The sequence below is a fragment of the Pelodiscus sinensis genome, chromosome 12, assembly GCF_049634645.1.
Source record: "Pelodiscus sinensis isolate JC-2024 chromosome 12, ASM4963464v1, whole genome shotgun sequence".
Lineage (NCBI taxonomy): Eukaryota > Metazoa > Chordata > Testudines > Trionychidae > Pelodiscus > Pelodiscus sinensis.
Window position 1 is genome coordinate 4,244,852 of NC_134722.1, and position 16,784 is coordinate 4,261,635.

Below are 16,784 nucleotides of genomic sequence, written 5' to 3' on the forward strand. Positions count from 1 at the left end.
GGCTGGGAGAGGGGAGGGCAACTAACATGATCAGGGGTTGGGAACAGGTCCCAGATGAAGAGAGGCTACAGAGACTGGGACTGTTCAGCTTAGAAAAGAGGAGACGGAGGGGGGACAGGATAGAGGTCTCTAAAAGCAGGGGTTGGGTGGAGAGGGTGCATTCAGAAAAGTTCTTCCTGAGTTCCCATAAAGAAGGACTAGAGGACACCAAAGGAAAGGAATGGGTAGCAGGCTTGAAACTAGTAAGAGAAAGTTGTTCTTCTTCCCAAAGCAAATAGTTAACCTGTGGAACTCCTTGCTGCAGGAGGCTGTGAAGGCTAGAACTAGAACAGAGTTTAAAGGGAAGTGAGATCAAGTGATGGAGGTTGGGTCCATGGAGTCCTATTAGCCAGAGGGTAGGAGTGGTGTCCCTGCCCAAAGTTTGTGGAAGGCTGGAGAGGGATGGCACGAGACAAATGGCTTGGTCATTGTCTTCGGTCCATCCCCTCCAGGGTCCCTAGGGTTGGCCGCTGTTGGCAGAGAGGCTACTGGGCTAGATGGACCTTTGGTCTGACCCAGGACGGCCATTGTAAGCTCAGGGCTCAGGGTCGGGGGTCTCAGTGGACCCCCTTGATTTTCATGCACACCTGCTCCTGGGTGGCCAGGCTGGCAGCTCTCCTGCCCTAGACGGCCACTTTCCTGTGCCTAGTGCGGAGATCGTGGACGAGGTCCACGATGTCCGCACTAGCCCAGGAAGGTGCCCGCCTCTTGCGGTCCAGGGCAAGCTCCCGGGAGCCGCCAGCCTGGTCCCGGCAAGAGGGGGTGGGCTGGGAGGCATCGGGTGGGTGGCTCTGTGCCGTGCCAGGTGCAGGGTCTGCTAGCTGGGTGCTGGCAGGCTTGCACCTGGCACGGGCACCGTAGCCAGCCCGTGCCCCTTTAAGGGGTCCGGGGCCGGGAGGGGGGCATAGAGTTTCCCTGGTGTTGGCCAGAGTGGCCACCAGGGAAACCTGGGGAGGGCTAGCCTCCCACTAGTTCGAACTAAAGGGCTACACAGCCCTTAGTTCGAACTAGCTAGTTCGAACTAGGCGTTAGTCCTCGTAAAATGAGGTTTTCCTAGTTCGAACTAAGCGCTCCGCTAGTTCGATTCAAATTCGAACTAGCGGAGCGCTAGTGTAGCGCATAGGAAAGTTAGTTCGAACTAACGTCCGTTAGTTCGAACTAACTTTCTAGTGTAGACATACCCTCAGAGAGTAGTTATTAATGGTTCACAATCCTGCTGGAAAGGCATAACAAGTGGGGTTCCGCAGGGGTCTGTTTTGGGACCGGCTCTGTTCAATATCTTCATCAGCGATTTAAATATTGGCATAGAAAGTACGCTTATTAAGTTTGCAGATGATACCAAGCTGGGAGGGGTTGCGACTGCTTTTTAGGATAGGATCATAAATCAAAATGACCTGGACAAATTGGAGAAATGGTCTGAGGTAAATAGGATGAAGTTTAATAAAGACAAATGCAAAGTGCTCCACTTAGGAAGGAACAATCAGTTTCACACATACAGAATGGGAAGCAACGGTCTGGGAAGGAGTCCGGCAGAAAGGGATCTAGGGGTTATAGTGGACCACAAGTTAAATATGAGTCAGCAGCGTGATGCTGTTGCAAAGAAAGCAAACATGATTCTGGGATGTATTAACAGGTGTGTTGTGAGCAAGACACGAGAAGTCATTCTTCCGCACTATTCTGCGCTGGTTAGGCCTCAATTGGAGTATTGTGTCCAGTTCTGGGCACTGCATTTCAAGAAAGATGTGGAGAAATTGGAAAGGGTCCAGAGAAGAGCAACGAGAATGATTAAAGGTCTAGAGAACAAGAGCTATGAGGGAAGACTGAAAGAATTGGGTTTATTTAGTTTAGAAAAGAGAAGATTGAGGGGGAGACATGATAGCCGTTTTCAGGTATCTAAAAGGGTGTCATAAGGAGGAGGGAGAAAACTTGTTCATCTTGGCCTCTGAGGATAGGACAAGAAGCAATGGGCTTAAACTGCAGCAAGGGAGGTCTAGGTTGGACATTAGGAAAAAGTTCCTAACTGTCAGGGTGGTCAAACACTGGAATAAATTGCCCAGGGAGGTTGTGGAATCCCCATCTCTGGAGATATTTAAGAGTAGGTTAGATAAATGTCTATCAGGGATGGTCTAGACAGTATTTGGTCCTGCCATGAGGGCAGGGGACTGGACTCGATGACCTCTCGAGGTCCCTTCCAGTCCTAGTATTCTATGATTCTATGACACATGCATTGAAGATCAGCCCTTGCCCCGAAGAGCTTATATACTAAATCCATTGGATCAGCCCTGTGTCCCCGATGTAGCTGGAAGCAGGGGATGGGGCACAAATGCCCCTGCCCAAAACCTGTAGTTGCCAACCCTAAGGCCCAACTCAAGGCATGTCTGTACTGGAGCCAGAGGGGTAATTTCCAGTTCCTAGAGACATCCCCGTGCTAGTTCTAGTTCAGTTCATGGAACCCACACACCTCGGCTACATCTACACTGCAGGCTTCTTGCACAAGAAGCTTTTTGTGGAAGAGAATGTCCGCAAAAACGTCTTGCGCAAGAGCGTGTCCACGCTGCAAAAGCGCCTCGGAAAAGCAATTTGCTTTTGCTCAAGAGAGCGTCCAGACTGCATGGACGCTCTCTCGCAAGAAAGCTCTGCTTGCTGTTCACAGAATGGCCACCAGGGCACCTGTGTGTCTTCCGAAAGGCTGTTTTGGCGCAAAAAAAGCCTGGTTCCCGTCCACACACATCTCTTTGCGCAAGAGCTGTTGCGCAAAAAGGAGTTATTCCTCGCCAAAAGAGGAATACCCACACTGCAAAAGCCCCTCTGTTCTGTCGATTCACTGTCCATTTTTTTGTGCAAAAACCTGCTTGAGATATGGACGCTCCGTCAGTTTTTGCACAAAAACTCTGCTGCGTAGGCATAGTCCTAGTGTGCTTCACTGTCCCAGGTAGCAGCACATCAGGAAAGATGCAGCTGGGGCCACCACAGATGGCCCGGAAGGCATCCCGCCATGCACAGGGAACAAAGGCCAGGAACTGATATGTGCCGAACAAAGATCTAACATGATGGGATGGAGAGGGCTGGCGCAGGGAAGCAAGGACCAGGTATGAGACTGTTCAAAGGGACAAGCAAGTGAGTCAAGCCGGATTCACTGCAGAAGAGAGAGTTTGCCAAGCCAGATCAGAGCTTTTGGACCTGCCAGGCCCGTTTCCTGAACCCAGAGGGAGCCAGCTCCTGAGGCCAGGGGAAGCCCAACCACCAAAGTGAAGTAAAATACCCTCTGAGCTGGAAAACCAGCATCAAGATCACGGGCAGCGGGTGTGCGAGGCAGGGGAAGGAATTGCCTTCCCAAACGGCCAGCCTGGCCCCGCCCACACTCCGCCCCCAGAATGCCCGCTGTAGGCGTATTGTGGTTGCTGTTGCCAAGCGCCTGCCCTCTCCGTGTTCCAGGCCGGGGAGGTTGGGGCCACATGCTACCCGCCCTCCCCGTGGTGTGTGTGGGATTGGGGAGGTGGCTTGGCTCCTGTGGGGGGCGGGGCCTCAACAGAAGGGGCGGGGCTGGTGGTGGGCCTAGGGCCTTGCCTTCCCCAGCCCTGCCTTCAGCAACTAGCCATGATCAAGAGCTTTCAAAGGCCAGGTGTACACTCCAGACATCTGGAGCCTCAGACAATGTCTACACTGAGAGCATTACGGGGATGGGAATGAGTGTGACTTTCTTTTCATTTTTTTATATTTTTTCACGGGGCGGGGGGGTTGTATAACTTCATCTGATCCTGCCTCTGGGCGGGTTTGGTGAACCCCCCCTCCCACAGCAGTAGCTCCATGGGCCCGGGCTGCTCAGATTTGGCCTGGACAACAGAGGGGCGGGCAGGTTACATTTGAGTGAGCGGCACTGCAGCCCTGTGCCCCAGGTCGCAAAGCCAGAATGGGGAGATGGGCCCAGCTCCGGGAGGCTGGAATAATTTGTACAGTGGGGGTGCTGAGAGCCACTGAACCACTTTGCGCTAGCGGGTGCTGCAGACTCCCCCCCCCCCCCGTTCTAGTGGCTCTGCCCAGCCCCGTGGGACAGGAGCAGTGGCTGCCGCCACGGTGGGGGGAGCGCCTCGCTGTACGTTATTTTCTACATCCCTTTGCGGTTTAGTTGGGGTTCTGTCCGATATGCGCACAGACGGGGATCTCTGGCAAAGCACTCCTTGCAGGGACGCAGCTAGGCCGGTGGGACCCAGACCAGAAAGCCGCCCCACCCCGATCCCGCTGCGTCTGCACGAGGCCATTCCGCCGGCGCCGCTACGTCGGTCAGGAACGGTGCCTCAGCCACATGGACGGCAGCCTGGAGACAGTCTCTACTCCTGGGCGCTCGGTACGTCCTTACACGTGCTTGGAAAGAACCTAGTACTGTCTAAACCTGTAATAATCCAGATCGCAGACGGCGTTTGAGCGGCAAGGCCCGTTATATTTGCCAGGGAGACTATCTCAGTCGGCCACTTTGGATTCCCAAAGGCTTTGAGCTGAGGGTGGCAGTTTTACCCCACTGGCATTTTTGGTAGCGTTTCCTTTTGCCGGCAAGCATCCCATGTCCCTCTTCCGCACGGATCCGATTCACCCAGCCTCCCACGGAGCTCCTTGGAAAGGGAGCGCAGCAGGAACCCAGCCACATTGCAAGCGGTTGTGTGGAGCGGAAGGGACGTGCCATGGGACTAACGCTTTTCCCCAGAAAGACCAAGCAACTCACCGGCGAGGTGAAGGGATTCCCGTGAGCATCTTTAACTTCACTTGAAATTACACCAACTAGCCAGAAGAGGGCTTCTGTCTCTACCACAGCCTGGCGATGGCTCTAGGGACGTCTTTGAATTCCAGCCTAACTCAGCAAACATTTCATTCAGCATTACTCGGACTTTCCAGGTTTCCTTGACTCTTAGAGGCCCTTTTATTCTGCTGCCCGTCCTTCAGACTTGAGGACAGCTGGACTGCACGTAAGACAGGTGCCTGGCAAGACTATGTGCTTATATCTCACAGTTTGCACCAGAATTGGACTTTGTCAGGAATTGCTTTTCTGTATCATCTTTTCCCACTGTCATCTCATGAAGGGCCAACTTCCCAAGAACATTTTCCCCCCATGTTTTTGGGCCACCTCCTACCTTTTAGCCGAGTAAGCCAGGGCCTAAAAACAAGTAAAGACTTCACATAATACAAAACAGCAAGACACGAAGCATGAATCGAGACTCAAACATGCATTTTAAAGAGAAACCGTGAGCTCAATTGGGCCCCAAGTGGAGGTGTTACAAAACCAAATAGGTTCTGTCATTTCAACACAGAGATTTCCAACCATTTCTTTTTAAATCCCACTGGAAACACATTTTCTTGAAGTAAACCTTCTGCTGAAGTCTTTGCAAACATCGCAGCATGGAGAGAGTGCAGGGGATCTCTCAAGGGAAACTGACAACAAACTGGCCAGCTGGAAGGAGGGCCGTGAAACTGATCGGTTTACAGTCAGAGGCCAAGGAAACAAAAAGGAGAAAAGGAAACCAAAAATTACTGAAAAGTAAAGTAGCCTTTTAGTTTTCTTTCAACTTTAATAACCCCGGATGTTAATGGCAATGTTGGGGAGGGTATTAGATGTTTATAAACTTTGGATTTGACTTGCCAGGATTTTTGTACACCACTAGGTCACATCCTTTTCCCCTATACTGTGCAAAATAGACCACTGAGTCACGTCTCTTACCCCTATACTGTGCAAAATAGACCACCTAGTCACAAACCTATTCCCTATACTGTGCCAAATAGATCAGAGTCACAAACCTATCCCCTATACTGTGCCAAATAGATCACTGAGTCACAAACCTATCCCCTATACTGCACCAAATAGATCACTGAGTCACAAACCTATCCCCTATACTGCACCAAATAGACAGTCCTATATGGAAGAGTTCTGAATAGAAAATGAGCACATCTGCGGCATCTTTAGACCCCGGTAGCCAGTTTCATTGAAACAATCAAATGTTAAAAGTGCAGATTTTAACCGTGGGGGTATCAGCTACATACCCATTCCATCACTTGAGAATTTTAAATGTAGAGCAGCTATCTTTCCACAAACACAACCAGAAATGATGGGCTAGATACAAGCAACCCGGTGGGCGAAGTTCTATGGCCCATGTTATGCAGGAGGTCAGACAACATGAGTAGAGTGGTTCCTTCCACTCTTAAAATCCATGCCTTGTGAATAATCCGCTGATAGAATTCTGCTTGCTCGGGGTATGTCAACACTACAGAGTTTTGCCAGAAAAATGGCCATTTTCCCAACAAAACCTGAGTCATGTCCATACTGCAATCGCGTTCTTCCAAAAGTAAATTGAAAGAACAGAGGGTTTTTTCCGGGTTGGTAACCCTCTTTCTACGAGGAAGAAGCCTTTTTCTGAAAGAGCTCTTTCGGAAAAAGGCGTGTGTGGACGAGGAAGAGGGAGTTCTTTCGAAAGAAGAGGAAAGAGGAAAAAGCACAGGTGCCCTGGTGGCCACTCCGTCCATAGTAATCACAGCTGAAATGTGAGATAGCGTCTATTCAGTGTAGACGCTGTTTTTCAAAAAAGCAGATCGCTTTTTCGATGCGCTTTGGCAGTGTGGATGCACTCTTTTGGAAGAAGTTTTTTCGGAAGATCTCTTCCAAGAAAAGGTTCTTCCGAAAGAAGCCTGCAGTCTAGACATAGCCTCAGTGGGTCCAAACAGCCTCCCGGAGGGAATTTCAATTCCTGCAGGGTTTCAGAGTCATGTCCATCGAAGCCTGGTGGTTTGCTCCCTGTTAAATTCCACAGGGACTCCTCTGTGGAGGAAGAGGAAGAAAATTTGCACCTACAACCGCTAACAGAAAAGAGCTAAGTCCAGCACTGGGATGCTCAGGTGCCGCGATAGTGGAAATTAATTATAATAACGATCGAGAGAGCCGCACCCCTCCGGCTGCAGGCACATCCTCGCTTTTCACCCAGGCCTCTCTTCTGCACAAACCCTCAGCCTGTCTGCCCCACAGCCTGCCCTGCCTACACTCCGGCTGTCCCTAAAGGGAGCAGACCTCGCCCTCTAGATCAGCGGTTCCCAAACTTTTTGGCATCACGCTCCTTTTTTGATTTTTGAAAAACCCTCACTCCGCCCCCTCCCCCCAAATAGCAGCAAAACGTGTTGAGAAAAAATAAAGGGGAACTGACCAGGGCAGCAAAACTTGATGGGGAGAGGGGAAGGCTGGGTCGCCTTGCACCCCCCCTGGAATTTCTTCATGCCCCCCAGTTTGGGAACCCATGCTCTAGAACACAACCCATCCCACACACAGCTCCGCAACAGGATGCTATCGCCAAGGGTCCAGGTGTGGCTCAGAAGTCAAGGGGTAAACACCGTGGCAGACAGGCGCCTTTCCAGGGTATTTACCACCTGGGGGCGTACGCAGCTGTGGGGTAGCACTTTGACCTCCCCAAACTGATTGAAGATAAAAACAATCCACAGGTATAATCCCTTAGCCCTGCAGCCCACAGGTGTGGGGAGGGGGAACGCCCCCATCCTCTCCAGCTAGGCGCATTACAGAGCAGCCCGGCTAAGAGGAAGGAACCTAAGACCAAGCCTGATCTGCCCAGGCAATGGGGGAAGGCCCCAGCAGCCTTGGTCAGAGCAGTTGCCAAGGAGACAAGCTGTAGGGCAAGATCCTTCTGGTCCCCCATTGACAGCAGGGATGCAAAATCCCGTTTAATTGGTGATTCCGTTCAACGTACGGTTAACCGATTAAAGGTGGGGCGGGCGGGGGGCGACTCCAGCCTGGCTGGGCGGGACTGGCTCCCTTGCTCACTGCGGCCTGGCTGGAGCGGCCCTGCCTGCCAGTGTCCCGCTACGATTTTCCAACCATGAGCGGAGGGAGTTTTGCCTTGTGCACCAATTTTGAGGTCACGTGCGCTGGTGTGGATGTGTGCCACCCAATTTATTAACACACATGTGTACCCGGATGCCAGAGCAGACACCTCTCCCCCCCGGCGTGTGGCAGGCCCCGTTCCCGGCCAGAACAGGCCCTGGCCTCCCCTACACTACACGGCTGCGGCAGGTACCGGCCCCCCCGCCTCAACGGCTCCCTCACCACTCTCAGCCGGCCCTGCCCGTCCAAGCAGCCGCCTGCCATGTGAGTGCTGCTACACGGCTCTCCAGAGGAGGTGGGCGGGGGAAGAATTTTTGGTGCGCAGCCCGCCCCTTCATGGGAACTATGTTGAACTGGAGCAGCCCCGTCCATGGTGGGCCCTGCAGGGCTGCAGCAGCCCCTTGCATGCAGCAGGCGGGGGAGCAGCTCCCTCCCCCACCGGTTAACCTTCACTAGTACACCTTCCCTGTTCTGGTTAACCGGCTAACCTTTCACATCCCTAACTGAGAGCTGTGCGTGCTGACACAGAGTGGCACATGGGGAATTCTTCTCAGAGGTCCAGTGCGCATCTAGATTGGAAGATGCCAGAGATGTGCCAAGCGATCCGACAGGATCAAATGATTTGCTTCGCCAAGGACGAGAGAATCAGCCCTACCCCGCGGCTGGAGGAGGAGTCTCAGAGCCCCACTGAGGTGGGCTGCCCCTCCCTATGGACCGCTCGGCCTTTCGATCCAGCCAGCTGTTTACCGACCTGCCGACATTCTAGAACTCCCCTGTGGTTTCACACCCCGCTGAGCCACATGAATCCCCGACTGATACGGACGGCGCTCGTCGGAGCCGCCAAAGTTAACACGCAGCCCTCCGGCACGCACGGATCCGGCCTTCACAACAATGTGCCACTTATGCGGACTCAAGCCACAGCCATGAAGCCTGTTTACTGGTGTTTACATTTGCAAAGGCCCCTTGCCAAGAGAAAACAGCCCAGGCCAGAGCGAGTTACATTATCACAGTCGCGCTCAGTCAGCCACATAAAGGAGCCATTTTCGAAGGAAAGGCTCTTTGTGAAGCCTAAAAACTGCAACATTGGCACAGCCTGGCCGGAGGTAACTGCTGCATTATTGCTGGGAGCCAGGGTAAATAACTGCCCCGCTTCCTGCCCTGGCACCAGGACTCAAAGGTCTAGCAGTTTAAAAAAACAAAGCCAGTGGCGTGTGGAACTGTCCTATTAAGAAGGGGAAAAATCCCCCCACGAAATCAACATGCTCAGGAAGGAGGCAGAGTCTGTAGAAACGCTGTGTTTGCAAGGGGCCCGGAGTGAGCTGCTGCCTCATCGCAGGAAGGGGCGGAGGATGGGCCCTGGGAGAGCTGCATTTAATTTCCGAAAGTCATGCAGGTCTCTCCGTGCCTCAGTTTCCCCCGTCCCGTAGAAGAATGTCTAGTCTGCCCCTGTCTTGCCCACATGGGTCCATGGTTCTCAAGCAGTGATGTGGGGGTACACAGAGGGCTTCTAGGGGGGACGTTGCCTCATCTAGATCTGAGTTTCCCAACCCAGTGGTGGCAAACCCCCAGGGAGGCCCCATGGGATGGATTTAGAAGGGGTGACCAGCAGGGTTCCCGGTAAGCAGAGCGCTTGGGTGGCCATGCAGGAGAGACGAAGGTGTCGCCCCGCTGATTAGCAGAGCGCCCACAGCTGCTGGCAGCAGGTGTTTCTATTGGTGGTGCACCTCCGCACATGCCTCAATGCACAGAACAAAATTTATTCCACCCCAGGACAGACAAAAATGAGTGCGCTAACTGGTTGCAAATGCAGGGCTGGCACTAGAGCTGGCAAATATAGCAAATGCCTAGGGCTCCGTACCACAGGAGGCCTGGCAAAGCGAAGTTTACATGCTCAGCCCCCGGGCGTGGCACTCGGGCTCCAAGGCACAATCACCTGGAAAGGCTGAGGACCACTGGTGTAGGGGGCAAGCTCGGAACTGTTTCTCCCTCAGTGTCCATACAGCCCCCAGCACCTTGGGCCCTGGAGCTGCTTGGAACCTCGAGATACCGCCAGGATCTTAACAATGCCCCCCCCCCCCCGCTCCAGCCAGTCCTGCAATCACCGTGGATTTTATTTTAAAAGTTAATCCGGATGCTTAGATTTTGGAGCCTCCTGATGCGTCTGGCCACGGTCAGCGTGGAGCTTCAGGGACTCCCAACCCTGCTTCCAGCCCACCCATAGAGCCGGCACACACTGCTCACACACAGCTGTAAGTGGTCTAAGTGCCACTGCATGGGACAGTGAACCACACTAGGACTATGTCTACACTGGCGGGTTCTAGTGCCAGAAATATGCAAATGAGGCTAAGTGTGGAATATTGCTGAGCCTCATTTGCATATCTAATGAGCTGCAATTTTGGGGAAGAGGCTCTTGCGCCAGAAGGAACTGTCTACACTGCCCCTTCTTGCACAAGAAAAACCCTTTTGCTCAATGCTGGGTTTTGCTGAAGCCTATGCAGCTTCCGGTGCAAGGGGGGCCTGATTTCAGTTGGGGGTGGGGACGGTGCCACAGGGCCTACTGCTGCTACGTAACACACATGCTTATTGTAAGTCAGGTTATTACCCTTGTCAGAGCATGGGGAGCTGCCAAAGCCACGGACGATGAACCGAGCGCGTTTGGCAACCCCATCCCCCGCAATGCTCATGGTGAGGAATAGGCAGAGGAAGTGGACAGAAAAAAAAAAAGACCCAGTGCGTGTTTTTTCAGGCAAATCCCATTTACTGATGCGGGCCAGAGAAATGCCAAACAGACGAGCTGAGCCAGTGTTTCTCAATCAGTGGTCTGAGTACCCTGAGGGGTACTTGAGAGAAATCCAGGGGGTACGTCAGCACAACTGAAATGTGGAGAAAACTGAATTTGTTTGAAGTTTTACAGCGCTCTCTCATTATTACACCCAAAAATGTCATCACCCACCCCGCTACCACTAAGTTGTTTAAACAAATGTATTGCAATGGTAGAGAAAAAATGTGTGTATCTGAAAACTGTAAGTAGTAGGGGTACTTTTTTTTGTGTGAAAAGGGGGTACTTTATCAAAAAAGGTTGAGAAACATTCAGCTAAGCCATATGGCTGGTCAGCAGGCCCCAGAGTGCTTTCTTCTACCCACCCCTAGTGCCCCCCAGAGAAAGAGGAAGGGGTGTATAACCAGGCATGCCTCACCGCCATGGGGCCCTCCTGTGGGACTCAGGAAGTAGCCCATTCAGCGAATTCCCCCAGTACCCGTGTTGCCTCAGTGACCTACGGCCAGTCCTCATCTAGCCGCTTCCCTCAGGGGCACACTGCCGTCTGATATGGCCACTCAGCACCGGCAAAGTGTGGACCTGCTGCCTTTGCCTATCCTGGCTGCCTCCCTGCAGCCCTAGTTCCCTGAGGCCTTACCTCAGGCCCTGCAGACTGGGAGCTTGCCTGGCCAGAAACCCCCCAGCTCCACCTGCCTTTCCCCAGCCCACCTCTGTGTCAGGAAGCCTCCAGTTCTCTGGCAGCCAGAACCCTCCTGCTCCCCACCCAGGACAAGAGTGAGTCAGTCTCGCCACCTCTCCCAGAGCCTTTATTTATACTGCCCTCAGCTGGGCCCTAATGAGCTGTATCTGCCTCAGCTGTGGGCTTTGCGCTCTCAGGCCTCCCCCAGGGCTCGGTTTTACCCTTAAAGGGCCAGTGAGGAGCAGATGCCCCTTCACAGGGTGTAAACATGACCCCTGCCCTCGGTGCAGGAAATATTGGGCTACAGTTAGAAAGGCAGCCTCTGGGCTCGCCCCCCTGCCCCCATGGCCTTGCTTGCTGGGGGAGGAAGAGGGGGAGCGAGGAACACGCTTCTATGTTGTCCCCTGTGAATACACAGAAGGCTCTTTAACCAGCGGCTTCCAGATTGAACGGAGACCCCGGCAGGTTAAACAGAAGCCTCTGAAGCCAAGTCTTTGGCCGGAGCTGTGAAAAATCACTTCCTCTTGTCAACTGACCCTTTCTCAGGGCCGGGCCTGTGCAAAGTTTCTGTCTCTTCCTGCGAGGCTGCAGCTCCGTGTGAAAGTGTGGCTCACGAGGGAGCTGGCGAGGCCACCTGACGAGGGGCGGAAGGTCCCCCGCCAGGGAGGGTGGGCGGAGTGCCGGGGGCTGTTGGCTGGGGCAGTGGGAAAGCAAAGGGAAACGGGCCAAGGGGGAGCAGGGAGGGGAGGCGTCCGGGGAGAAAGAGCAGAATGCCTGGATGACAGCGCTAGCCCCAAATCCCGCCTTGCCAGCTGGCCATACCTTGGCACCTTGCCGCTGCTCAGCTACTGCTGGGGCCGCGTTGAACCTCCCGTGAAATGTGACTTTCTTGGCTGCAAAGAGAGGGGAAAATATGTCAGGAATGTGTGTTTGGCTTGGCGGCCGGCACGGTGGCTCGCAGCCTCCATGCGTCGGAGCCGGCTTTGACGTGCGGGGAGTGCGCTGCGCCCGCGGCGAGGTACGCCGTGCTGCCGGACGTGCGAGAGCGGGGGCTCCCGCAGGACTCATGTACAGACAGTCCCCACCCCCACCCCGCCGCCGCCAAGTGACTCAAGCGAGCCGGTTTCCAGTGCATGCTCCATGCTGGGGGTCAGAGACACTGGACCTGCCGGGGGCTGCCAGCAAGGCACCGGCTGCAAGAACTTACAGCCTTGTCCGGCTTGTCAGTTTTATGGCTCGTGCTGGACGTTTGCCAAACCACAATACACCGCGCAGGCACAGCATCGTCTCAAAGCCCTGGGTAAGCATGAACTAATGAATCCCTGCAACCTTCCCGAGGCCCCTTAGGCATGCAGCACGAGCCCCATTCCACAGGGGGGGAAACTGAGGCACGGGTCGGCCAAGAGGCTTGCTCCACATCTCCGTAGGAGAAACAGGAATAGGGCCCAGGAGTCCTGTCTCCTGTTCTCTGCTCCCATCATGCAACCCCACAGGCAAGATTCTGCTCTCAGCTGCATGGGCATAAATCTGGCGCCTCCCCGTCGAGTTGTTCCAGGTGTACGCCCACGCTGCTGACATCAAAATGCAGCTCCTCTTGCTTTATGAAACTAACGTGATGGTCGAAGGAGCTCAGGGATTCCAAACTAGCGCATCCCTGCCGGCTCTCCGTAGCTGGGGAGTTTAGTGTGCCCCGGGCAGGTGGCTGGACGTTTGCAGCTGGAGCAATATTGGGGCCGATACGCACACACATAATTCTCGGGGACAGCAGACCCAGCTGTGCAGACACTCTTTGTGGCATTTGCAATACAGGGGGAATCTCTCTAGTCTGGCCCCCTCGGGACCTGACTGGTGCTGAACCAGAGAATTTGCTGACCCAAGGAAGGTCAATATTGTTAGTGGCATCACCAACACTTCCACTGTTTGGTAGAATTCGAGCTAAAGAACAGCACAGAACACCGAGAGCCAGGCCTGGTGGCTGGAAACAAACTTTATGGGGACTGCGGGAAACTTGGCCACATAAGAACATAAGCATGACCATACTGGGTCAGATCCAAGGTTCATCTATCCCAGTGTCCTGTCTGCTGACAGTGGCCAATGCCAGATGCCCCAGAGGGAGTGAACACAACAGGTAATCCTCACGTGATCCCTCTCTAGTCATCCCTTTCCAAACAGTAGATAGGGATACCATTCCTACCCAACCTGGCTAATAGCTATTGATGGACCTAACCTCCAGGAATCTATCTAGCTCTTTTCTGAACCCTGTTAAAGTCCTAGTCTTCACCACATCCTCTGGCAAGGAGTTCCACAGGTTGACTGTGTGCTGAGTAAAGCAAACCTTCCTTTGGTTTGTTTTAAACATGCTGCCTATTCATTTCATTGGGTGGCCCCTCGTTCTTATATTGTGGGAACAAGTAAATAACTTTTCCTTATTCACTTTCTTCACACCAGTCATGCGATGAGGACATCCGGCTAACTGAAATCATGCCGGACCAGGGATGTTGCCAGACCAGAGAGTGCCGGACCAATGAGGTTCAACCTGTATTCTTTCTGAGCCCCACATCTCAAGGTATTTCTCCTTCTCTCCTGGATGTGCTATCCTTCCTGGAACCCTTCTATAGTGGTATTCCAGCCACCACCGCTCCCCTAGAATCCCTAGGCTGAGAAGACCCCTCTGTCAGCCAAACAGCCCTGGGAAGAGCCCATCAACGCTGCTCGCTAACCGGAGGGATCGCTGAAGACAGACACGGTGCTTTCTTCTCACAAGCGGCTGCCACCACGGCGGAGTTTGCGGGGTTGGACAACAGGGCTAGCTATGGCATTCAAGTCTCCCCACATGGCGATGAAGAGCGAATCCACAGAAGAACCCCTAAGGCCTTTATTTCTAAACTCCTTATACAGAAACCAGTGGGAGCGCCGAGAACAGGGGTCAGGCCCATCTGTACAGCCATGACTGAGTGCCACTGTTAGCTGTGAACGGAAATCAGACTACAACTGCCCCTTCAAGGGTGTGTCGAGCGCCCGTTTCCATCGAACCCCGAATCACAAGGCTTCCAGCAGCTGGGCTTCTGTACCTCAGGCCTAGTCTACACTAGACCAGTGTTTCTCAACGGCTGTGTCTATACTGGCCAGTTTTTCCGGAAAATCAGCCGCTTTTCCGGGAAAACTTGCCAGCTGTCTACACTGGCCGCTTGAATTTCCGCAAAAGCACTGACTTCCTACTGTAAGAAATCAGTGCTTCTTGCAGAAATACTATGCTGCTCCCGTTCGGGCAAAAGGGCCAGTGTAGACAGCTCAGATTTGTTTTCCGCAAAAAAGCCCCAATCGCGATAATGGTGATTGGGGCTTTTTTGCGGAAAAGCGCGTCTAGATTGGCACGGACGCTTTTCCGCAAAAAGTGCTTTTGTGGAAAAGTGTCTGTGCCAATCTAGACGCTCTTTTCCGAAAATTCTTTTAACGGAAAACTTTTCCGTTAAAAGCATTTCCAGAATATCATGCCAGTCTAGATGTAGCCAACATTTTTTTTATAAAGTGCTCCTTTAAAAAAAATTGTAAGAACCCCCAGTACCTACAGTTTTCAGACACACAATTTTTTTTCTATCATTGCCACACATTTGTTTAAATAACTTAATCGTAGCCGGGCGGGCAATGAAATTTTGGGTGTAAAAAGTACAAAAGTAATAAAGCGCTGTACAACTTTAAACAAAAATTCAGTTTTCTTCACATTTTAGTTGGGTTGACGTACCCCCCAGTCTTCTCTCCAGTACCCCTGAGAGTACTTGTACCACTGGCTGAGAAACACTGCACGAGACCAGGCAGGTTGGGTTGAGGTGCGCTAGCCGGCTAGGCAAAACGCGTAGCTGGATTCCGGTTAGCTTAAGCCGAGCCACCGAGGCGTCTACACTGGGGTAGGCTGAAGGGAGCACATGTTCCCAACGGCTTCCCGTACCCCTCACAGGATGAGTACACAACGCTGGCGGGGGCTACCCTCAGCGTTCGTTTTGGGGGGGTCTACACTAGACCCGCTATATCAAATGCTAGAAGATCGACTCCGGAGGGTCGATCTTCTCCATAGTGTAGACAAGCCCTCAAAGACCCACAGACTAATTTCGGTTGGAAGAAGTCTCTTCTGGATCATCCAGGCCTTACTCCTCCCTGTTGTGATCCTGCAGCCAGAGTCTCTCATGTTGTTATCTTACCAGACCCTCAAGCTAGGTGGGTCTGGGCAGTATTTGGATGGAAGACTTGATCATAAAGAAGAACCCAAGCTGCTGAATGAAGGTAGTTAATGATTCAATAGGTAACTGTCTACTTCCCCAAACTGTCCTGAGTACGGCGCCAAGAAGCACAGTGCTGCTGGAGATGTAGTCTTTAGATCAGATGTGAAACCAAGATCCCCAGCAAAGATCCAATGGTATGTTTCGCAGGAATAGGAGTGTTAACTCTGGTGTCCCGGCTGAATCTGCATTTTGGTAATTCCACCCTGGCTGTGACATTCCTTTTTCATTTCAATTCAGTACAAGCTTCATCTTCATTCCCTGTCTTGCATGGGTATGTAGCGTTACTGTGTGCTGTTAAAGAGCCACACCATCCCACCCCAGAACTGGCTGCATTCCAGTGGAGGAGGAAGCAATTCCAATGCACGCTAGCTTGCGCTGGAACGAGTGGGGAAGAAAGCTGCCATTCAAAGGCAAGGCACTTTTTTTTTAAAAATTTTCATCCTCCTTCCAAAAAGACTGAGGGCAATTCTCTAGTTCTAAATTTCTCCTGCACAGAGTTAACAGGCATTTGAGTTCCCCCAGAAGACTATGAATCACACGGTCAAACTCAGAAACATTTCTTAATCCCTTTTTGACATTACTCCATTTCCTGGTCAAATAAACAAAAAGCAGAATCGGCGCGTCTGGCCTCTGCATCACCCTTTGCAAAGCGGAGTTCAGAGAAAGTCCAGTCTGGGACCAACAAAAACAAGGACAGTATTTAACAATTAGCGCTTTCAGAACTCCCTTTACCTGCCTCCATGCTGGGAAGCAAAGGCATACATCTGAAGAAGTGGGCTGTGCCATTTACATGTTTGGTTAGCCTCTAAGCTAACACAGCATGCAAGACTATTCGTTTGTTTTGTTTTTTCGGTTACAGAGTCACATGGCTCCCCCTCTGAAACTTCTCCTGACTAGTTAGTTTCAAAACTACCCTCTCCTTCTACGGCTGCTGTCCTGTGGGATGGAATGAGGAGAAATCCTTCAGGTAGATATAGTACATCTACACAGCAAGCTTATTTTGGAAAAAGCCATTCCGGAAGATATCTTCTGGAATAGCTTATTTCAAAATAGAGCATCCACACTACAGGGAAACTGCAAAATTAGTCCAAGGCAGGCTCCCCTAATGTGAATGCGCTATCTCGATGTAGAACCCCAGGAGGC

At 52.4% G+C, this 16,784-nt stretch overlaps 1 protein-coding gene across 11 annotated transcripts in view; it reads right to left on the minus strand.

The window, feature by feature from the left end:
* Positions 1 to 16,784, minus strand: part of LOC102449832 (zinc finger protein 469) — a 511,263-nt gene that overhangs the window by 20,005 nt on the left and 474,474 nt on the right. For 9 of the 11 annotated variants that reach the window (XM_075939905.1, XM_075939907.1, XM_075939906.1 and 6 more), the window contains one exon: positions 12,187 to 12,257. The exons of the other annotated variants lie outside the window; for them this stretch is intronic. The gene's annotated coding sequence lies outside the window, so the exon portion shown is untranslated. The remainder of the gene's footprint in view (positions 1 to 12,186; positions 12,258 to 16,784) is intronic. 11 annotated transcript variants of the gene reach the window in all.